Source organism: Ursus arctos, chromosome X, assembly GCF_023065955.2.
Source record: "Ursus arctos isolate Adak ecotype North America chromosome X, UrsArc2.0, whole genome shotgun sequence".
In the NCBI taxonomy this organism is placed as follows: domain Eukaryota; kingdom Metazoa; phylum Chordata; class Mammalia; order Carnivora; family Ursidae; genus Ursus; species Ursus arctos.
The window spans coordinates 17,696,755-17,721,091 of record NC_079873.1 but is presented as its reverse complement, the minus strand read 5'-3'; the positions used below and the strand labels follow the sequence as shown (position 1 = coordinate 17,721,091).

Sequence of the window (24,337 nt, the reverse complement as noted above, 5' to 3'; positions counted from 1 at the left end):
AAAAATAAGCAGCATGTCAAATACAGCCCAAGAGCCATAGTTTGCTGCGTTGATACAGATAATTCAGTGAGAGTAGATTGTTCATTGAATTGCCTCAACTGGTGGCATAGGGCATAGTACACAGTAAACGCTCAACAATGCTTGCCAAATTGATTCATGTGGAACGGAGTAGGGGAGTGAACGTGTATGCACATATGCATGCATTTTTAGCTACTCTGTGTTTTTGTTTTGTTCTTTGCTATTACCAACATGTACATACCACAAATCTTAATTGCTTAGGAGTTTACTCCTTGCCTTGAAGTGTTAGGGCTAGAGCTCTAAAAGCTTACAATTCATTCTATGGAGACAACAGAGAGTTCATAAAGTGAGGATTATTACACTGAGAGAGAGAGAATAACTACCACAAATAAACTCAGAAAAACAGGGAATGTCGGAAATTTAAAAACACAATGAGATTTAAACACTCAAGTCACCCCTCCTTCCCAGAACTTTCCACAAGGTACACTACAACTTGATAGTGCTGGCGGCAAGCACAGAACGAAACATAATTCTGCTTTATTTGGCTGTGACAATGAAACAGTGTCTAATTTTTACACAGATGACCAAAGTGATTTAAAGACTGGTTATGATGACGGCTTTACTCCTGAATTTCCAAAGCCACTTAGTATTAAGCTGATTGGCAGAAAGCAAGATGGAAAGCTCATTTGTTTTAATTCCCACCGACTTGGCTGTTTAGGAGAGTCAGGTAAATTCTCAAATGTCTTGCATGTATTACATCAAAGGGATCGCTTTAATCACTTAATTAAACAGCTTTGTGTTTCCGCCACCTAGTTAAGTCTCTTAGCATATTATTTTCTTTTCTATTAATTTAACCAACATAAGAAAAAAAGGAAACTGATGATCAATTGCCCTTCTACAAACAATTTATAGCACGACTTTCATAAGCCTGCAATGGCTTTGAAAGCTTCAGTCAGGCTTAACCACACTGAGGCCTCATTTTCTCTGATGAGTTCTGTAATAACTATTAAACATCAATCAAAATTCTGAGCTTTAAGCATATCCGAAGGTTCAGGGGACTGTACATGAATTACACCATCCTTCAAAACAATGGCAGTTTTCATAATACCAAACAAATGATTGACTAGTGTAGATGCCTTGGCTGGAGATATTATCCGAAGCAGAGCTGATGGTATTGATGAAAATTAGCCCTGGGGAGCAGGCTTTAATATCCTCTGGGGCTATCTGGATCCCACAAATAATAACAACGCATTTATCTGAAAAATCAAATTTTATCTTCTCAGTAAGAATGGCACTGATTTATTGGGAGTCGTGGAAAACCTGAATTCTGCAAATTGCTTTTGGGTGTGGTTCAGAGGCTCCTGCATCATGCTGGGGTGGAGGAGGAGTTAAGCACCCCCACGAATCAGAAGGCTTTGTAAGTGCAAGTCGCGGTAGTGATTTTACAAGAGCTGGAAGACAGGAGTGCTCAGACTTCAGCTCTTGTATCCGAAATCCTGCCTTAGCAATGCCCCCGTATAGCAGACAATCCCCATTTCTCGCCAAACACAGACAACTTTCTAGGAAGCTTTCCAAATCACAAACCAGCTCCATCCATCCCTCCTCCTTTCCTGAAAACACCAACTCACATATCTTGGAGGTGGGCAGTTTTTCCAGTCTGAAGAAGAGGGAACTATGCAGGCACGGGTAAGCTGTAGTTTGGGCCGAGTGGCACTAAACGTTTCCCCGGTGTCATCTCACTTGGATGAGCACTACACCCAACAGCGTCAAAGAAAGAAACCAACATTCGGGTTTTCTTAGTAAATAAATGGAGCAGGGAATCGCAACAGAGTTAAGAACCCAAAACCATCCTATGATTAATCCATAAAACAACAATATCCCCCTCAGGGTAGGTAGGGGCATTATTACCTTAAAAATAGAGGCAAGTCTCATATACTCCCTTCAAAACTGGATAGGAGAGTGACCAGGTCATATGATTTTTTTAAAAATCGATGTCTTTCTGTACTTTCACTCACATACAGTAAACTGCTCATAAACTTTCTGTAAATAGAATAGCTGCCAGACCTTCTCAAATGAAGGTCCTAAGCCTCAGTTAGCTAAATCCATTTGTCCAGACATAGACAAGATGATAAAAGCCCAAGAGCTGACACAGTCTTATATTGTAGTTATGCTTTTATATGGGCCAAAATAAATGATATTTTTCTCTGTCTCCCCCATACAGGGCTCTACATCAGGTCAGCAAACTAGAGCCCACAGGCCAAAATCAGCCCACCACCTGTTTTTGTAAATAGTTTTACTGGAACACAGTGAAGGGGTCCAGAATATGCCACCATGGCCTAAGAATTATTTTGAATTGAAGGCATTTGAGAATCATCTGAAGCAGGAAGACGCTTTCTCTGCATCCCCCTTATTTGCCTAAAAGGAGAGCCTTCTAGAGGAATTTCACTGTCATAACTCTCCTTCCAGGGAGGCTTCCTATACCAGAGGGAATGACTCTTATAACCAGAAACGATAAACTGTATAAACAGACCTTACTAAAACAAACTTTACTCTCCATTAGTTTCCCCCATATATTTCTTAGTCATTTCCTACCATTCACTGTCCCTTGAGACCCTAACCCACACGCCTTGTTCAGATGGTATATAAGCCCTAAATTTTCAGCGGGGTTTGAGCTACACTTTGAACTACACTTTCTGTAAGCTCCCACTTACTTAAGGGAATAAACTTTGTCTTTTTTTCTTGCTAACCTATCTTTTGTCAGCTGAATGTACAGGCCTTCAAGGACTGGACCTCGAAAGCCTCAAAAGACTGGAAAACTTTTCCTCTACAACAGCCAAGCTTATTTGTTTACTTGTCTCTGTCCCCTGTCAGGCTATAGCTGCAGAGTTGAGTAACCACAAAAGACACCACGGGGCCTGCAAAGCCTAAAATATTTACTATTTGGCTCTCTGCAGAAGTAGTTTGCCAACACCTCTTCAAGATAAAGGTTCCCAGATTTTTCAAAACTAATAGTAAAGATAGCAAGGGGGAAAATAAGGGACAAAGCAGAAGCTTTTGGACAATTTCATCAAGATATAAACATGTGACTCAACTTGTAATGTTTCATCTTTTGCTGAGGTAAATATCTGAATTTTAAAACAGAGCCAGCATAAAAATATTAACCCGAAGCAGGAATTAATACCATGGAAAAATCAAAGAAAAAATACAAAGAAATTATTAAAAATCATTTTCAAATGTCAAGATTCAAAGGACTTAGAAATGCACAAGCAACATCTAGTCCCTAACACCTAACATTTCTCAGGTAAATTTGATCAGCTATTTAATCCTCCTTCACTTATTAAATTACTTATTTAAATAGCAGGCAAATCGGAGATTAACTTAAATAAACATATCCCACTCTCTCATCAACAGTTCAGTTGAGGGGGTATTGTAGTCCTTTCTTTCCATTTCCATAAGCAATTCTTCACTAGCGTAAAAAGCTTTTCAATCACCTCCCTCATAATGTGGGGGCAAAGATCAAATGAGATAACTATGCAGAATTATTACATGTGGCCAACGTGAATTGTCATGTAGTTTTTCTACAAGAGAGGGATGCTGTAGGGCCACTACCCAGTCAGATGGCTCGTCCCTTCGACACTGTAGCCCTCTAGTTCAGGGCTTCTCACAAAGCTTTGTCCCTGGACTGGTGGCTGCAGCAGCAGGACCTGGCAGCTTGTGAAAAATGCAAATTCATGGACCCACCTCAGACCTACTAAGTCACAACGTCTCTGGGCTGCAATCCAGGAATCCGCACTACCATAAGGCAGGGTTTCTCAGCCTTGGCACCAATGACACTTGGGCCAAACTATTCTCATTTGTGGGGTTCTGTCCTGCGCATTGTGGGATGTTTAGCAGCACCCCTTGTCTCAACCTACTAGATGCCAGTAGCCCTCCCCCTCCCCACTTCACAGTTATGACCAAAAATGTCTCCAGATCTTGACAAATGTTCCCTGGGGGTACAATATCACCCTGGGTTAAGAAGCAGTGTGGGAGGGTATTCTCCTGTATGCTCGAGTCTGCGCCAGAATGCTAGACACTCTAGACTGTGATACCTACCAAGGCTTCCAGACTCACTTCTGAGAACCCCTGACATTGTATTATCCATCCACTCCTCCAATATTCCTTAGGCGTCTCACTAGTAGTCACCACTATTATGCCAACAGGAGTACTTTACGAAGAAAACAACATGATCTTTCCCAACAACTTCTGAATGTGCCTCAGGCACTTGCGACTCAACCTAATTTCTGGCCAATGCCACCTAAATCCCAGGATGATAGGGACAAACAATTAATCGACAACTGGAAAATGCTTTGCAACTACAAGTCAGGATACACATATACCCCCCCCAAGATCTCAGAGATGTTTAGATTAAAAGTTCTAATAACTTTTCTCTCAGTAACTTGGCAAAATCTATTTTAAGTACTTTGAAGCATCTAAAAAGCCACGTTAATACAATTACAGTTCACTGAAAAATTAGCATGCAATCCAGTTTGAAAGCTAAAATCAGTCATAGCGGGGTAATATTCCATTTAATTATAAAGATTAATTCAACCTTCATTTATTTGTGCGTGTGTTTGGTCTTTTCATTTTTCAAAGAACACCCGAGATTCAAATGCCATCTGGCAGAATTGCCGCACAATTGTCAGTAGAATCTATTAGAGTTGCGGACTTCATTTCGAAGTAGGATTGATGAAAGGACAAGGGGAGGGAAAGAGAAGAGGGAGGTGGAAGCAGTAGAGACTCAACGAAAAAATGAGGTTTTTCACCAATCGGATGGGATTGTATCCCTCACCCTCTTCTGTTCCACCTGCACAAACGGTCCCAAATAACAAGTCCTGCTATCCCTATTATCTCTATTTTCTGCAACAGCCAGGTGAAGATTCAAGCAGTGCTATGAAAAACAGTGCAAAATCTAATTATGACATCCACTTTTTTGAAATATATATTATGACATCCACGTTTTTGAAAATATATATTAAAACTGTCTTAAAATTTGGCCATAGTCCTAAGGCAATTAAGACTGACCACTTTCTTCATCATAACATCCATTGAAATTCAACCTTTTATGGAATGACCAACAATTGCCAAATAAGTACTGTAGACTGGAAAACACCTTTCTAAATTTTTAGTGAGCTGTGACATACACAAGTACACACATATTAAGTGTACAAATCAAAAACAAAGTTTTAAATGCACACACAGGCCTGTGTTAGTACCTCCAAGACAAGATCTAAAACATTTATAAGCACACAGAAAGCTCCTTTGGGTGCCCTACCAGCCAGTAACACCTCTACCCCAAGATAACCACTATTCTGACCTCTATCTCCATAAATAAGTTTTGTCTGTTCTTGAACTTAAAAAAAAGTGTGTACTCCTGGTGTCTGGCTTCTTTCACTCAACAGTGCATCTGTGCAATTCGTCCATGTTGTTGTGTCTAGCAGGAGTTGAGATACAGAGTTTAACAAATTGCATTCCTGTCCTCAAGGAGTTCACAGTTGATCATATATGGAGAACAAAATACAGAAAGAAGGGAGGGAAGGAAGGAAGAAAAAAACACTAGAAGAATGTAGAGGATGGGATGGGAAGGGACGGGAAGAGAAGAACTTTGTGAAAAGGTCACCCTAAAAGAGGAAATCTTGGAGCCAAAATGAATTAGTAACAACAGAAATAACATTTTTAATAATAACAAAAGTAATGCTCTTTTCTGAACTCCTACTATGGGCCAGGTACTGGGTTAAATGCTTCATTTCTTCATCAGATCTAAATTTTACCTCAACTTCACCAGGTAGGTACAGATCACTCCATGTCACAGCTCAGGGAGCTAAGGCTCAGAAAGGGTAATTAACTTCCCCAAGTCCCGCAGACACTTAATGGCCAAAACCAGCCTCTTAACCCAGATTCTTTTAGCTTTAATCTGACTTCAAAAAGCCCATGTTTTCCCAACATATACCATCTTTTGAGAGATGAAAAATAATATTCTATTATATGAATATGACTCACTTTTATAAATCCAAATGAACTGAATAATGTGTAATATACAGACCACCTCTGCACCAGTAACCATAGTCAACATGCCCAGACAAATAATCCTTTCAGCTATAAGAATGACAAGATGCAGATAGACAGAGTTTAAGTATACCTTTAAGAAGTTTCCATCCCTCCCTAAAAATCAAAGCACTGAGCTTTTGGTTCTGGACACCAATGGAACTAAACTTTCACTGAGAGCCTCTGGCAGACCAAGAGTTGGCCAAGAGGGGAGTTTAAAACAGAAAAGGAAAGGCAAGAAAGTGTTTCCTCGTCTAGAAATATCAGAGCATCTATTTTTCAGACCAGTCAAGGTTATGAGATAAAAGAGATTTCACCAGTAGAAGGAAGGTTCCAGGGAATGGGGACCCAGAAAGAAGGTTATCAATCTCACAGAGGAGATCCACTGGCAAAAACCACCCTGAGAAATGGAGTCTATCATGAGCATCCCTGGCCTAAAGAATTTGGGCCTTTGTCCTCCCATTTTGAAAGAGGGGTAACATCTCTCCCTTAGGGATTTAAGCACTATCATAAAGACAAAGCCAGTTTCACTTTTGAACCAATTAAATTCAAAACTTTCCTAAAGCGGGGCACCTGGGTGGCTCAGTCGGTTAAGCGTTCGACTCTTGATCTCAGCTCAGTCTCAATCTCAGGGTCATAAATTCAAGCCCCACATTGGGCTCAGCTTAAAACAACAAAACAAAACAAAACAAAAACCCACTTTCCTAAAGCTCAGCCCTAACTAGCTTTGGGGATAGAAATGAAAAAAATGTACCATAAGCAACAGACCAGGAACGTTTGGACCTTACCCAAAAAGTCCATGAGATGGAACATGGGCCTTCTGAGCAGAGTACATGGTTCCAAATTTGGGTCCCCCAAACCCACAATTTGGTCCTGCATTGTCTGTCTGTAAGAATATATCATCAGCAATATGTAACTTTCTGCTGCCAGAATTGCCAGATTTCTGAGTATGATGTATGTCAATGTGAACAGCATGGGTCCAGGTCCTCTGTTGCTCTCTGCCTCTCCGAAAGCCACAGTACCAGCCTCTATCTCTTGAGAGTAAACTCCAGGGGTAAGTGGTGGAAGACAGATAAAGGGATGAAACCCAAATCCACCACAGTGGCTCCGCCTCCACAGTTCAGCCCTGGTTATTTATTCTGGAAGCCCACGGGTCACGTTTTGGAACAAATTTTAGCTCTATTTTGATCTACCTCTGAAAAGGCAGTCTAGGGAAGGAAATCAGAAAGGCCACCTATACTCAAGGAAAAGCAATGAGACACAGCCAAGGGACCATGTGGGCTGTTTGTAAACAGCAGCCTAAATGTCATCATCAATTATTCATCATTCAGCAAAGCAAATGAGTAACCTCTTCTAAAACCACTTAATTCTTACTCAAGATCTGGCCCAAAAAGAGAGGTAAGCAGCAGGGTGTTGGTCAAAAACTTGAGACTAAGAGAGCTCTAGACCAGGTAGCCCAGCCACGGCGTGTATGCCCACTTCTGGCTGCTGCCTGGTTTTGTCAATAAAGTTTTATAGACACAGCCACATCCATTTGTCCACATATTGTCTATGGCTGCATTGATGCTACAAGAGTGAACTTGACATGGCCTGCAAAGCCCAAAATATTTACTATCTGGTCTTTTACAAGAAAAGTTTGCCAACTCCTGCTCTATACTCTCAGTACTCAAAGTATGGTTCATGGTCCAGGGGCATCAGCCTCACCTGGGGGCTTATTAGAAATGCAGGATCTCAGGCTCCACACCAAACTTACTAAAAATCTTCGTTTTAACAAGGTTCCTAAGAGACTGGTGTGCACATTCAAGTTTGAGCAGTACGACTCCAATAGGGCTCTGCTTCTCAAACTTGACTGCCTCATTATTTGTAATAGCCAAGACATGGAAACAATTTAAGTGTCCATCAATGGATGAATGGATAAAGAAGGTGTGATATGCATACATATACGGGAGTATTATTCAGCCATATAAAGGAAGAAATCCTGCCATTTTCAACAGCATGGATGGACCCTGAGGGCATTATGCTCCGTGAAATAAGTCAGACAGGGAATGACAAATACTGTATCATCTCGCTTATATGTGAAATCCAAAAAACTAAAAAAACAAACAAACAAAACCCCAAACTCCTAGCAAAAGAGATCAAACTTGTAGTTACCAGAGGCAGGGGATGGGAGGGAGGAGGCATTGAGAGGAAGGCTGTCAAAAGGTACAAACTTGCAGCTACAAGATAAGTGTGTACTAGGGATGTAACGTACAGCATGCTGACCATAGCTAACACTGCTGTGTGCTATATAGGAAAGCTGTTAAGAGTAAAACCTAAGAGTTCTCACCACAAGCAAAAAATTTTCTTTCTCTTTTTCTTTTTCTTAATTGTACCTATATGAGATAATGGATGTTAACTAAACTTATCGTGGTAATCATTTCCCAGTATGCGTAAGTCAAACCATGATACTACACACCTTCAACGTATACGGTGATGTATGTCAGTTATAGCTCAATAAAACTGGACCCAAAAGCCCCTTGGCTGCTTACTGCATTCACCTGGGAGGTGATTTTTAACTACTGATGGCCTGGGTCTGAGGGGACTCCAGGCTGCAACATTTGCAGGAGCTTCCAACTCCTCCCAAGGTCACCGCTCACAGCACTCACTGTCATTAGACACTGAGAGGGGACACTTAAATAAGCAAGCAATGGTTGGGGGGTTGGGAAGAGGGAAAGAGGAGGAGGAGAGGAAGAGATTTTTTCCTCTTCTACCCAGTCATGTTTCCTCATTTCAAAAATGTTCTCTCTGCTCTTTTGAATAATTTTCAATGGAAATCAGAAATTGCTTGGAACCAATCATAGGACTTCATTAGAACACGACTTATTACAGATCTATACAAACTGCTTTGCCAAACTGTAGCTTGCATTTTCAAAAGCCTAAAAGAACTAGTCAAATTATTCCATAAACTTGTAAATTCATTTTTATAACTAAACATCACAATTAAGCAAAGGCTCTGTTCTGTGGCCCTAAAGGACACAACTTCAGCGTCATTCTCCACTTGACTCTGCTCTGGGACAGGCCCACTCAGCTGATTCGTTTAATCCTTACAAACCCCGGGGAGGAAACTCTCATTAGCCTGCATGGTCACCGTCAGTGCTGGGAACACCAGAATATACTAAAGGCAGATCAGCCCCCTTTACCTTAGGTTACCAAGCACATGGAGTGAAGCATGGCCTTTGCCAACACCAAGAGTCTCATTATGGAATACAGGAAGTCGGTGTAGGGGATGTCTATGCTGAAAATTAATTTCATTTACTAAGGAACTCAATGTAAAACTGAAAAAAAATTATTTGTGTATTAGAATGGGGTTGGGTTCCTGGTAATTTAGTCCAACTCTAGCCTCCAAAACCTAGTAGGAATTTCTTACACCTATGAAGGAAGGTATTAACAGAATGAGGCTGAGTCCTTTCCCCACCACAGCTCAATAATTAGATTACTCCAATAATTCTGTGAGTCAATATACATATATATATCGGTCTTGAGCTAAGAAAAAGAAATCAGTCAATGCTAAGAAACAACCTAACCAACCAAACAGGAAAATAGAAAAAAAAATTCAGTGACACTCAGTGGTCAGGTGTTGAAGACAGAGGGTAAAAATAATTCCAAATTCTCTAATGTAAACAATGAAAAACTGAACACGGAAAAGAGAAGCAAAGGATACTGACTGCAGGTAGGTCGTTTCCAAACATGGTTGCCAACAACAGTGCCTGTCTCTGCATGTTCATGCTGCTCCTCAAGCCAAGAGATGAAGTCTCTGCTAGGAACTGCCCTTGTCCCCAGCTTTGACCAAGAGAATGAAGCAAAAGAAACCTGGGCCTTCTGAGCCCAGACCTTAGAAAGACTGGCAACTTTGGCTCCCTCCCTCTTGGAACCCTTAGCTTCCATGCCACCCTGCTGGAGAAAGAAGCACAGGAGGAACAGCAAGGTGCCAGACACGAGTGAAGGAGCCACTTCGGATGCCCAGCCACGGCCAACCCACGAATGCAACTGCATGAGACACTCCAGGTGACACCAGTAGAAGAGCCATCCCCCTTGGCCCCAGCCAACCCACGGAATCATGAGAATTAACAAGATATCTTCCACTTGAAGCCAGAAAGTTCTGGGGTGATGTGTTACACAGCAGCAGATAACCCAAACACAGAGTACTGCAGTGGGTGAGTCATTCTACCTGCATGAAGAAAAACAAACCCTGCTCTCTTCCCTCTGGCAACTGACCGATGCAGATCCAAAAGGAACAGTACGTAACTCCAAAATCCTCTATGAGGAATCAATCCTTCCATAAATTCCTTTTTAAAAGAATAAGGTATTTTGTTCATACGAAACACCAAGAATGATAATATTTAAAATAAAAATAAAATTTATTTAGCAAAGCTGTCAGAGCTTCTATCCAAATACTTGGGTCATGCCATTTTTTCCTAGCACTGCTTCCCTGGACTTTTCCAAGCCCCAATCTTTACCTTTTCTCTCAGTTGCATTCACTCTTTTTTCTCTGGGTGTTGGTTGGGTTGCTTCTCTGGCTCATAAGTGAGATTCTGTCAGAAGTGGATTGCTGTCACGCCCTCAGACTGCCTTTACCCAGCTATGCTAGGGTCTAGAAAAATGACAACTCAGAACACCAGGTTAAATACAATTTCTTTCTCTTCACCCATTTTCCACTATCTGCCTGTCCGGTCCTTGGGTTATTAATGGAACTGACATTCCCGTACAACTGACTGAGCAGGACCAGCAGCCAGATAAGAAGGGAGCTGCTGACAGCAGCAGACGCCACCCCAGAGATAGCAGATAAGCAGATGCGTCACAGCTATTAGTTTCAGCTTGGGCCAGAGAAGAGCATCACAAAATGTACACAAAGAACTTGAACATTCCTAATGAACTCTTTTCCCATTAAAGTAAAAATCAATATAGCAAAACGGATTCCTTTTCACTATGTTGTACACCTGAAACTAATATAATATTGCGTGTCAAATATACTTCAATTCAAAATACTAAGTTTAAAAAAGTTTTTTAAGTGATTTTTTTTAATATCAAACTAAACATACAATTCTAAGTAATTCCTAACATATTCATTTTGTATTTGGACCAAAAAAGAATAAACACAGGCATTAAATTTCTCCCATGCTTCCCAAGAATAAAAGTAACAAATATTTCCCATAATATTTAAAATGGAGCTCTCTGCTTTGGGCCTCTGAAATTTCATTCTGAGGCTATCATGGCATTTTCCCAACTGCTTTCGAAGTCCTACAACCAACCAATCCCTCAACCTAAAATAATAACTAATAAATTCTTAAAATTTAAACACTTTTACAGGACCATATTCCAACTATTATAGGTTGCTGATATTGTTAAAATTTTTAAATACTTATTATTCCAACTTTCATCTTTTAATATAGTTACATTGCTCCACATTGTTCAAATCAGTTCTATTCCTCGACGCTAGCATAATTTTTTTTCATATATGGCACGGTTATACACTAGTTATAGACTTATTTATATTCTTGATGATCAACAGAGAATATGATGCTTAAGACATTATCAAAAATCATATAATAAGTATTATACGTATGTCCACTGACATGACTAGTGCCCCTTACAAATGAGAACTCACATAAATTTCTTTTTTTTTTTTAAAGATTTTATTTATTTATTCGACAGAGATAGAGACAGCCAGCGAGAGAGGGAACACAGCAGGGGGAGTGGGAGAGGAAGAAGCAGGCTCACAGCAGAGGAGCCTGATGTGGGGCTCGATCCCATAACGCCGGGATCACACCCTGAACCAAAGGCAGGCGCTTAACCGCTGTGCCACCCAGGCGCCCTGAGAACTCACATAAATTTCTAACTTATTTCTGCAGATTTATTACTGAAACTCTGTATTTCAAGTTGGTAAGCAGTCTCCCCTCCACCAAGACAAAAAATCAATATATTGCTCATTGGTGGAAGAACTAATTAAGGCACTGATATATAGAATTGTTCAAAACAGTTTGTGATTAAACAGAGCGCGAGCATTAAAGAGGATATCTTGTCAGGCCAGGATACAAAGACACTGTCAGAAACAATGAGTCACATCAAAATTCCCTAAAGGGAAAGCTTCAGGTTGGCCAGTATGGGGCAATTTGTGCTAAAAAAGAAAAATGATTAAACAAATCAAATACATAAAATTCCCTGAGTTTATCATGACACTTAAAAAAAAAACTGCTTTGGACTTCCTGGGAAGATGGCAGAGTAGGAGGAGCCTAAGCTCACCTCCTCCCACTGATACAACTAGGTAACACTCACATCAGTGTAAATAACCCTGAAAATGACCAGAAGACTAGCAGAACAGACTCTCCACAGCTAAATGTAAAGGCCACACACACTGCAGAGGGAGGAGGGGTGGAGATGCTGTTGGGAACTAAGTGGACCATGGGACTGACTGCAGGAGGGAGGGACAATGTGGCACAGAGAGGGGAGAGAAACACGCCCTCACACAAGAAACCCCAAGTAAGGGAAACCCACACAGTGAAGATGATTCCCCAAAACATTTGGCTTTGAAAACCAGAGAGGCATAATCTTTCAAGTTCTTACAATCAGCAAGGCTTACCACCTAGAACTTGAAAAATCAGTGGGCTCAGCTCTAGGAGAGCTAGGAGGGTGAGAGAAAACGCAGTCCCCACCCTTAAAGAGACAGCACAACAGTCCACAGGGATACAGCATAGAAGCAACAGTTTGAAAAACACTTGGAATATACAGGAGGGAGATTAGTTTCCTAGGCTCAGAGCATATGCTAGAGGGGCAGGAATCTTTGAGAGACTTCTCCAGGAACAAAGGAGCTGGCAAGTGTCATTTCCCTTCCCCGCCCTCCAGTCTAGATGCACAGTAACCTGTGGGAACCAGCAGAGAGCCAACAAGTACTACCTGACTTGCTAACAGCACACCCCACCTCCTCCTTCTCCTGCAGACATGCTCCATCCAGCCAGGGCTTGGCTCCATGTCCTCTCCTACAGCAGACCTGCGCACAGACCTTGCTAACACCATGCGCCCCCATCCCTACCTTCTCCTGAGGATGGACCCTATCCAATATGCCCTTGGCCACAGCCCATCCAAAGAGATGCCACAAGCCTGGCAGGGTGACAGCAGCTCCAACAGGGTCTGCTACACTCCAGCGTGACTCCTGCCCCATGGAGAAAGGAAGATGACCACATACCCCAGTCCAACTGCAGCCCCAGCAGTGGGCTGGCAGCGGACATCTGGTCTGACTGCTGGCCCCACCCACCAACAAAATCTCCTCAGGGCACAACAGAGGAAAAGCACCCTGTAATTCAGTCCTACTGCCTCTGCAGCAAACACTTTGTCTGACTCAACACAAGCCCAAGGCAGCCCAAGATTGGCCCACTATGAACCCAGGAACCAAACCCTCCCTACAACAGTCCAAGAGAGCCACTGCATATAACTGGACTGCAGGCAAACACAGGTGAACCACAATAGTATGGTGCATGCAACACACACACAAGACACCCCTGAAGAGTCAGGCTCTAGTGAACAGGAGGCATTGCACTGCACGGCACTATAGGACCTCTTCCTCATGAAGCCACTACTTTCAAGAACAGGAGACACAGCTGAGTTTCCTAAAACATAAAAACAGGCACAGAGAGTTTGACAAAATGAGGAGACAGAGGAATACGTCCTAAATGAAAGAAAAGGACAAAAAATTACACCAAGAGAGCTAAACAAACCAGAGATAAATAATATATATGCCTGATAGAGAATTTAAAGTAATGGTCATAAAGATACTTACTGGACTTAAGAAAAGAGTGGAGGACCTCGGTGAGACCCTCAACAAAGAGACTGAAAATATAAAAAAGAACCAATCAGAGATGAAGAACTCAGTAACTGAAATTAAAAATATACTAGATGGAATAAATAGTAGACTAGAGGAAGCAGAAGAACAGATCAGTGACCTGGAAGATAGAAAAATGGAAAGCAATCAAGCTGAACAGAAGAGAGAGAAAAAAATAAAACATGAAAAGTGACTTAGGGAATGCAGCAATACCATGAAGTGTAATAACATTCACATTAGTAGGGATCCCAGAAGGAGAAGAAAAGGGGGGCAAAAAATTTACTTGAAGAAATAATACCTGAAAACTTACCTAACCTGGGGAAGGAAAGAGAAATCCAGATCTAGGAGTCACAGTGAGTTCCCTACCAAATCAACCCAAGGAGGTCAACACCAAGATATGTAATAATTAAAATGGCAAAAACTAGTGATAAAGAGAATTTTAAAAGCAGCAAGAAGGGGCGCCTGGGTGGCATAGGTGGTTGAGCATCCAACACTGGTTTCAGCTCAGGTCATGATCTCAGGGTCATGAGATAGAGCCCTGCATCAGGATCCACGCTCAGTGTGGAGTCTGCTTGAGTTTCCCTCTCCCTTTCCCTCTGCCCGTCCCGCTCACGGTTTCTCTCTCCCCCTCCCACTCATTCTCTCTCTCTCTAAAATAAGTAAATTGTTTAAAAAATAAATAAATAAAAGCAGCAAGAAAAAGAAAAGTTACATGCAAGGGAAACCCCACAAGACTATCAGCTGATCTTTTAACAGAAACCAACCAATGAAACCAGGAGCTGGTTCTTTGAAAAGATCAACAAAATTGATAAACCATTAGCCAGACTCATCAAAGGTGGGGGGGGGGAGAGGTAGAGGGGCGAAGAGTGAGAGAGAGAACTCAAACAAAATCAGAAATGAAAAAGGAAAAATAACAACCAGCAACACGGAAATACAAAGGATTATAAAAGAATATTATGAAAAATTGATGCCAACCTCGATTAAATGGAGGATCTTCACAGGTGGATTCCACCCAACATTTAAAGAAGTTTTAATACCTATTCTCAAACTATTTCAAAAAACAAAAAAAGAAGAGAAGCTTCCAAATTCATTCTATGAGACCAGCATTACCCTGACACCAAAACCAGATAAAAACACTACAAAAAGGGGCATCTGGGTGGCTCAGTCAGTTGTGCATCTGATTTGTGGTTTGGGCTGAGGTCATGAATTCAGGATTGTGGTGTTGAGCCCTGTGTTGGGCTCCGTGGTGGGCGTGGAGCCTGCTTGGGATTCCCTCTCTCCCTCTGCCCTTCCCCCTTTCTAAAAATAAACAAACAGGGGCGCCTGGGTGGCTCAGTCGGTTGAGTATCTGCCTTTGGCTTGGATCATGATCCCAGATCCTGGATCGCATCCTACATCAGGCTTCCTGTTTGGTGGGGAGCCTGCTTCTCCTTTTCCCATTCCCCCTGCTTGTATATTCTTTCTCTCTCTGTCAAATAAATAAACAAAATCTTTTTTTAAAATAAACAAATAAATAGGGGCGCCTGGGTGGCAGAGCGGTTAAGCACCTGCCTTCGGCTCAGGGCGTGATCCCGGCGTTATGGGATCGAGCCCCACATCAGGCTCTTCTGCTATGAGCCTGCTTCTTCCTCTCCCACTCCCCCTGCTTGTGTTCCCTCTCTCGCTGGCTGTCTCTATCTCTGTCGAATAAATAAATAAAATCTTTTAAAAAAATAAATAAAATAAAATAAACAAATAAATAAAAACAGTACCAAAAAAAAGAGAACTACAGGCCAATATCTCTGATGAACACAGATGCAAAACTCCTGAACAAAATATTAGTAAACTGAATCCAACAATACATTAAAAAAATCATTCACCATGAGAAAGTGGGATTTAGTCCTGGGGTGCAAGGGTAGTTCAATATTCACAAAACAATCAACCAGGGAAAGGATAAAAACCATATGATCATTTTAGCAGATGCAGAAAAAGCACGTGACAAAGTACAACACCCATTCATGATTTTAAAAACTCTCAACAAGTGGCACCTGGGTGGCTCAGTTGGTTATGCATCTGCCTTCAGCTCAGGTCATGATCCCAGGGTCCTGGGATCCAGCCCTGCGTCAGGCTTTCTGGTCAGTGGAGAGCCTGCTTTGCCCTCTCCCTCTGTCCCTACTCCTGCTCATGCTCTCTCACTCTGTCTCTCGCTCACTCTTACTCTATCTGAAATAAATAAATAAAATCTTTTTTAAAAAACCCTCAACAAAGTACGTTTAGAGGAAACATACCTCAACATAAAAAGGCCATCTATGAAAAAACCACAGCTAACATCATGAGCAATGGTGAAAAACTAAGCACTTTTCTTCTAAGATCAGGAACAAGGCAAGGATGCCCACTCTCACCATTTTTATTCAACATAGTACTGGAAGTCCTAGCCACAGCAATCAGACAAGAAAAACAAAAGGCATGCAAATTGGTAAGGAAGAAGTGAAACTTTCACTATTTACAAATGACATGAAACTACATAAAGAAAACCCTGAAGACTCCACCACAAAACTACTGCAACTGATAAATGAATTCAGTAAGTTTGCAGGATAAAAAATCAATATACAGAAATCCATTGCATTTCTATACACTAATAATGAAGCAGCACAAAGAGAAATTAAGAAAACAGTCCCATTTACAATTGCACCAAAAATAAACTTAACCAAGGAGGTAACAGACTTTTACTCTGAAAACTATAAAACACTGATGAAAGAAACTGAAGACAATGCAAACAAATAGAAAGATATTTCATGCTCATGGATTGGAAGACCAAATACTGTTAAAATGTCCATACTACCCAAAGCAATCTACGGATTTAATGCACTCCTTATCAAAATACCAACAGCATTTTTCACAGAACAAACCGTCCTAAAATTGGTATAGAATCATGAAAGACCCTGGATAGCCAAAGCGATCTTGAAAAAGAAGAACAAAGCTGAAGGTATCACAATTCCAAATTTCAAGATATACTACAAAGTTGTAGTAATCAATACAGTATGGTACTGACACAGAAAAAGACACACAGATTGATGGAACAGTACAGAGCACCCAGAAATAAACCCACATTTATACGGTCAATTAATCTTCGACAAAGGAGGCAAGAATATGCAATAGGAAAAAGATGGTCTCTTCAATGAGGTGTTGGGAAATCTGTCTGGACACCTACATGGAGAAGAATGGAACTGGACCACTTTCTTACACCACACACAAAAATAAACTCAAAATGGATTAAGGACCTAAATGTAAGATCCCAAACCATAAAAATACTAAAAGAGAGCACAGGCAGTAACTTCTCTGACATCAGCCATAGCAACATCTTTCTAGGCATATCTCCTCAGGCAAGGTAAACAAAAGTAAAAATAAAGTACTGGGGTTACATCAAAATAAAAACTTCTGCACAGTGAAGGAAACAATCAACAATACTAAAAGATAACCCACTGAATGGGAGAAGATATTTGCAAATGACACATCCAATAAAAGGTTAGTATCCAAAATACATAAAGAACTTATACAACTCAACAGCAAAACCACAAATAATCTAATTAAAAAATAGGCAGAGGACATGAACAGACATTTCTCCAAAGAAGACATCCAGACGGCCAACAGACACATGAAAAGATACTCAACATCACTCAACATCAAGGAAATACAAATCAAAACTACAACGAGCTATCACGTCACACCTGTCAGAATGGCTAAAACCAACAACATAAGAAACAACAGGCGTTGGTGAGGACGTGGAAAAAAAGGAACCCTCACGCACTGCTGGAGGGAATGCAAACTGAAACAGCCACTGTGGAAAACAGTACAGAGGTTCCTCAAAAAATTCAAAATAGGGTGCCTGGGTGGCTCAGTTAGGCCAGAGACTCTTGATTTCAGCTCACATCATGATCTCAGGGTCCTGGGACTGAGCCCCGTGTCAGGCTCCCCACTCAGCAGTGAGTCTGCTTCAGGATTCTCTCCCCCCTTCTGGCTCTCCCACAATTCTCACACAATGTCTCTCTCTCTAAAATAAATAAATAAATAAATAAATAAATAAATAAATATTTTTTAAAAATTCAATACAGAATCACAACAGATAGGATCCAGTAATTCTACTACTGTGCATTTACCCAAAGAATACAAAAACACTAATTTGAAAGGATATATGCACCCCTATGTTTACTGCATTATTATTATTCACAATAGCCCAATTATGGAAGCAGTCCAAGTGTCCATCAATAGATGAATGGATAAAGAGGAGGTGGATTACACACACGCATGCAACACACACACACAGTGGAATATTACTCAGCCATAAAAAAAGAATGAAATCTTGCCATTTGCAACAACACAGATGGATCTAGAGGGTGTTATGCTAAGCGAAATAAGTCAGTCAGAGAAAGACAAATACCATATGATTTCACTCATATGTGGAATTTAAGAAACAAAACAAAGAAAAAAAAAGACAAACCAAAAAACAGACTCTTAACTATAGAGAACAAACTAGTGATCACCAGAGGGGAGGTAGATGGGGGGATGGGGGGATGGGGGAAATAGGTGAAGGGGGTTAAGAATTCACTTATGGTAATCAGCACTGAGCAATGTATAGAATTGTAGAATTACTACAATGTGCGCCTGAAACTAACATAGCACTGTATGTTAACTACATTGGAATTTAAAAAAAAACTGCTTTGGCACCTTTGGAAATATTAAGGGACCAATTCATTATACAAATTAATAAAGACAGACTTTTTTTGGTGCCTTTCAGCAGTTTACGTCAGTATAAACTATGCATCAGCATAGTTCAAGTAGTTGATAAGAGAAAATCTTTTTTATAGAACAACTCCAGCTAATAAATGCAGACAGAATGACAGAACCTGAAAATCACTAGTTGCAACACTTAATGAACTCATGTACCTATGCAATATTATCAATGACCGTGAAAATAATTAGGACAGTGGTTTTCAACCCTGGCTGCATATTTTTATCTCCTGAGGAACTTTAAAAAATGCTGACACCCCACATAGTCTGGATGCCAATTGGCCTGGGGAGCCGCCTCAGCATCAGGATTTTCTTAAAAGCTTCTTAGGTGATCCTCAGACACAGTCGAGAAAGAGGATCCTCACCTGAGGTGAAAGGTTGATGGGTAAGTTAAAAGGGAAGGCTCAGGCTGACAACACCCAAACCCACAGACCAAGCTCCTCACTGGAAGTGGAAAAGCCCATCACCACGAGCGTCGTGGTAGGCTGCGACAGGAAGCACACAGCACTGCCCACCCACGGCTTCCTGCCAGAGAAATCTGAACCTGAATCTCATCAAACCTCTAGATTCCATTAACAGGAAATGTAAAGGACAGAAGAATATGTTAAAAGAAAACACTAGGATACAATCAGCCAGATCAAGATTGCTGAAAACTCAACCAGACCAATGATGCCATATTTTTTTCAAGAAATAAAATTCACGGGGCTCCTGAGTGGCTTAGTCATTAAGCGTCTGCCTTCGGCTCAGGGCGTGATCCCGGCGTTCTGGGATCGAGCCCCACATCAGGCTCCTCCGCTCCGAGCCTGCTTCTTCCTCTCCCACTCCCCCTGCTTGTGTTCCCTCTCTCGCTGGCTGTCTCTCTGTCACATAAATAAAATAAAACCTTTAAAATAAATAAATAAATAAATAAATAAATAAATAAATAAATAGGGGCGCCTGGGTAGCGCAGTCGTTAAGCGTCTGCCTTCGGCTCAGGGCGTGATCCTGGCGTTCCGGGATCGAGTCCCACATCAGGCTCCTGGGCTGGGAGCCTGCTTCTTCCTCTCCCTCTCCCCTGCTGTGTTCCCTCTCTCGCTGGCTGTCTGTCACATAAATAAATAAAATCTTTAAATAAATAAATAAATAAATAAATAAATAAATAAATAAAATTCACAAGGGGCGTCTGGGTGGCTCAGTTGTTAAGCATCTGCCTTCGGCTCAGGGTGTGATCCCAGGGTCCTGGGATCGAGCCCCACATCAGGCTCCCTACTGGGAGGCTGCTTCTTCCTCTCCCACTTCCCCTGCTTGTGTTGCCTCTCTCGCTGGCTGCCTCTCTGTCAAATAAATAAATAAAATCTTAAAAAAAAAAGAAAAGAAATGAAATAAAATTCACAGATGAAACAGGAGTGGGAGCTCTTAAAATTTTTGAAGCCTTGAAAGATGGACCTATTAACTGCAATATGTGCACTCTGGATTGTGATGTGAACCAAGTGTTTAAAAAAAAGAAATATTTTTTAGATAACTACAGAAAACTGCACACAGACAGGCTACTAATTACCAAGGTATTGTTACTACTGTTGGGTAGGTTCACAGTACTGCACTCAGTTATCTGCTGGAGATACGTAAAGAAATGTTTACAGCAAAATGATGTCAGGGATTAGCTTCTGAACTGTCAAGCATAAAAACAGGTGGGAGGAGTGTATGAAGTCAGAACAGCAAACACTGGTGAGGCTGGTGAGGCTGGCTGAGGAGGAGCTGCGGATTTGCTAAGTACACTTTGGTGCACATCAAAAAATTTAATAAAATGTTTAAAATTTTTGAACAGAGTCAAAGTCAATAAAAGTCCACTCTGTACTTTCAACCCAAAGAAAACAATTTAATTGGCATCAGCTTTTCTTTCCCGATTTCAAGAGACTGTAATGGCACATCGCATTATTTGGTGATGAAGGAACAAAAGGCAACTTGGGGGGGGTTGAAAATGTCATCTTACTAATACTGAGCATTTGTTCTCTGCCTGTCACTGTTCATACCTTACTTATTTAATCCTCCCAAGCACTCTGTGAAAATGGTAGTATATTTGTTCTCATTTCATGGGTGAAGAAACCGAGGTCCTCAAAAGATGTGTATCTTGTCTATGTGTTTGCTGGAGCTGTGATCCTTACTAAGCTCTGCCCAGTGGTCACAGAAGGGAGTGCCAGACCATGTCAAGTTCTGAGCTTCTACGAACCAACCAGCCAGCCATAGTTCTTCCCTTACAGGGGTCACTTCCACTCAGTAAATCTCTATTCTGAGATAGAGTTTTTTTAGTTATGAATAAACACTATGATGCTATTTCAAAAGCTCAGAGAAGACACGAAAGACTTCACTATCAGAAATGTTAAAAAAAAATTGTCTATTCTGTTATTCTCTTTCCAAGACTATAGATGAGGAAATGGATTAAAAAGGATGAGTTTTTACAACTTGGGTGAACCCATAAACATTATGTTGAGTGAAAGAAGCCAGACATAAGAGGTCACATAGTCTATGATTCCGTGGATATGAACTACGCAGAACAGGTGAATCCAGAGACAGAAAGCAGAATGGTGGTTGCCCAGGGCTGTGGGGAAGACAAGAGTGAGGAGTGTCTGCTAATAGGTATGAAGTTTCCTTTTGGGGTGACAGAAATCTTTTGGGACTACATAGCAGTGATGGTCGTACAACACTGTGTAAATTACTTAAAAGCCGCTGAACTGTAGACTTTAAAATGGTTAATCTTACGTTATGTGAATTTTACTTCAGTTTTAAAAAAAATAAGAAAAAGAAGTATGAGAAGCTAGGGGAGGCAAGAACTATGAAATAGAAATGATAAAGATTTAAAAGTTGTTTGGAAGACAGACTCAACAGGATTTGAGGGCTTCCAGTTGGCTGGGAGGGAAGATTAAGATTTCTGGTTTGGGAGTCTGAAGAGCTGGCTGTACCCCACAGAATGATGTAATCTGTACTGAGGATAACACAGGACCTTAAAAGAATGGGAGCCCAGTGAATGTTCAATATCATCAGGATTCTCTTTTTTTTTAAATAACACTAGAGGGGCACCCGGGTGGCTCAGTCGTTGAGCATCTGACTTCGGCACCAGTCATGATCTCGGGGTCCTGGGATCAAGTCCCATGTGGCGGTAAGGAGTCTGCTTCTCCTTGTCCCTCTGCTGCTCCCCATGCTTATGCATGCTTTCTCTCTCTCTCTCTCTCTCTAATAAATAATCTTAAAAAAAAAGAGAACACTACTAAATCAAGGAATACCCTAAATGCAATGTAACTGGGTTCTATCAAGTCACAGCTAAATAGCTCACGATCTCTGAGCAGGCAAAAAGGAGTAAGTTGATGAGAGTTCCACGGAGTTGTTCAAAGTAAAACAACTGGACTAAAAATCTACTGGTTAGTGAATTACTTAGCACCTAACAAAAGACCAGCCACAGAGCAGATTCCTCAGTAGATGAATCTAGAAGGAGTCTCCAAGGGATAAGCAAATACACCAACTTCACCTCCATTTTGTAAGCATCCTCATTGATAACCGAGAAAAACAATCCAAATCAAAAAGCAGATTTCTCAGATTATGAATGATTTAGAGGTGGAGACAGTAGTTGACACACTGAGTGACTGACGTGAGATTTTAACGGTATTTTAAGATCCCATTCTAAGCAATTAGTTCGGAACTTGGGGAAAGCTTTACTTATGCACAAAATGTTTATCATAAGAATATCATTAACAGCACAACCTAACTACCCAACTATGGAGAACTTTTTAAGTCTTTTCCTATACAACCAATGGAAAAATAGTCAATAATAGTGAAAACTCTTTTATAAAGACTATGTAGTAATAGAAGAAAGTTTATAATATAAAAAAGAAAAAAGAAATCATTATATATATATATATATATAAAACATTATTCAAACCTATGGACAGGGAAAAAGCCAAAGTAATAACATCAAGATGTTTGTGGTGGTGATGTTTGGATGCTAGAATTTTTTTCTTTCTGCTTTTATACTTTACTTTCAAGATTTTCTTTAATGAGCACAGATTTTTTATAACAATAATAAACATACAGAAGATCCAGAAATATATATATTTTTAAAAGCTGAGCCATGGGGTGCCTGGGTGGCTCAGTCATCAAGCGTCTGCCTTTGGCTCAGGGTGTGATCCCGGATCCCTGGGATTGAGCCCCGCATCAGGCTCCTCCGCTGGGAGCCTGCTTCTTCCTCTCCCACTCCCCCTGCTTGTGTTCCCTCTCTCACTGGCTGTCTCTCTGTCAAATAAATAAATAAAATCTTAAAAAAAAAAAAAAGAGCTGAGCCATGAACCAAAGGTAAATGTATTTAAATAAGAATAAATGTGAAGTTCTAGGATGTGGGTTTAAAAAAAAAAAAAAAGCTAAGTTTAAGACTGGAGGACAAGGCTTAACAACAGTTCCTGGGGGATAAAAAAAGACCCAGAAATTAACCGACTGTAAATTCATTATGAGCCAACAGTGACATGGCTGAGGGGAAAAGATAGCCATAATATAAACTTTGGATTTTTTAACAGAATTTGTATGCAAAACAAAGGCAATAATAATATTCCCATTGTGCTGTGTGAGTTCAACTATATCTAGAATATTGTGTTCAGCTTTGAACTTGAGCTTTAAAAAAAGATGTTGAAACCTGGCCAGGACCCAGCAGGATAAAGCATCAGAACCTCAGCGCAGAGCAGTGATTCCCACACCAGCTGCACCACAATCACCTGGAGGGCTCATTAAAATGCAGATTCGTGGGTCCCCTCCCAGGGTTTCTGATTCTACAGAAGTGAAGTAGGATCAAAAATCTGCATTTCTAGCTACCCCCTAGGTGGTGCTGATGCTGCTGGCCTGTGGACCACCTTGGAGAGACCCACTGGCAAGTGTGGATAAAAGCCCAGAGCAGACTGCCAAAGACAGAGTTCCAGGCCTTCTGCCTACTGGCTGTATGACCTTGGGCAAGCCTGCTGGCACTCAACGTGCCTCGGTCTCCTCATCTGTAAAAGAGAAAAATGGGACCCACCTCTTACAGATAATATAGCATTAAAGCAGTTAATACTTGTGAAGCATTTAGAACATCCAGCCTGACATATAATGTTTGTTATTTCATGAGGAACTCTAGAGACATTTCATCTGAAATAGAAACACATTCAACATCTTCAGATATTAGGAGGGCTTTTCCATGGAAGACTCATTCTGCATATTTCCTGGGGACAGATAGGGAGTCGGGGGTAGAAGTGACCGAAAGGAGCCTTTGGATCTCTCTCAACAAGGGCTTTTCAGCATGCACAACAGCAGTGGAGTGGATGGCCGGGGTGGGTTCTGATACTCAGGGGTAAGGGGTAAAACAGCCACTTAATGAATGTTAACTAGTTCTAGTTATCCAGGCTTGGGATAAGGGAACTGTCACCTGGGATCACCGATAGTTACCAAAGTGTTGGCCCAAGACCAACAGCGTCATTGAGAACTCTCATCAGAAATGCAAATTCTGGGGCCCCACCTCAGAGCTCTGAACTCAGAAACTCTGGGGTGGGGCCTGGCAATCTGTGTTTTTAACAAGCCCTCCAGATGGTGCTGGTGCACTTTAACTGTGAGAACCAATCACCTAGA

At 41.1% G+C, this 24,337-nt stretch overlaps 1 protein-coding gene across 3 annotated transcripts in view; it reads right to left on the bottom strand.

Moving 5' to 3' along the window:
- Window positions 1-24,337, bottom strand: part of PHEX (phosphate regulating endopeptidase X-linked) — a 207,032-nt gene that overhangs the window by 71,523 nt on the left and 111,172 nt on the right. The gene's annotated exons all lie outside the window — the stretch shown is intronic.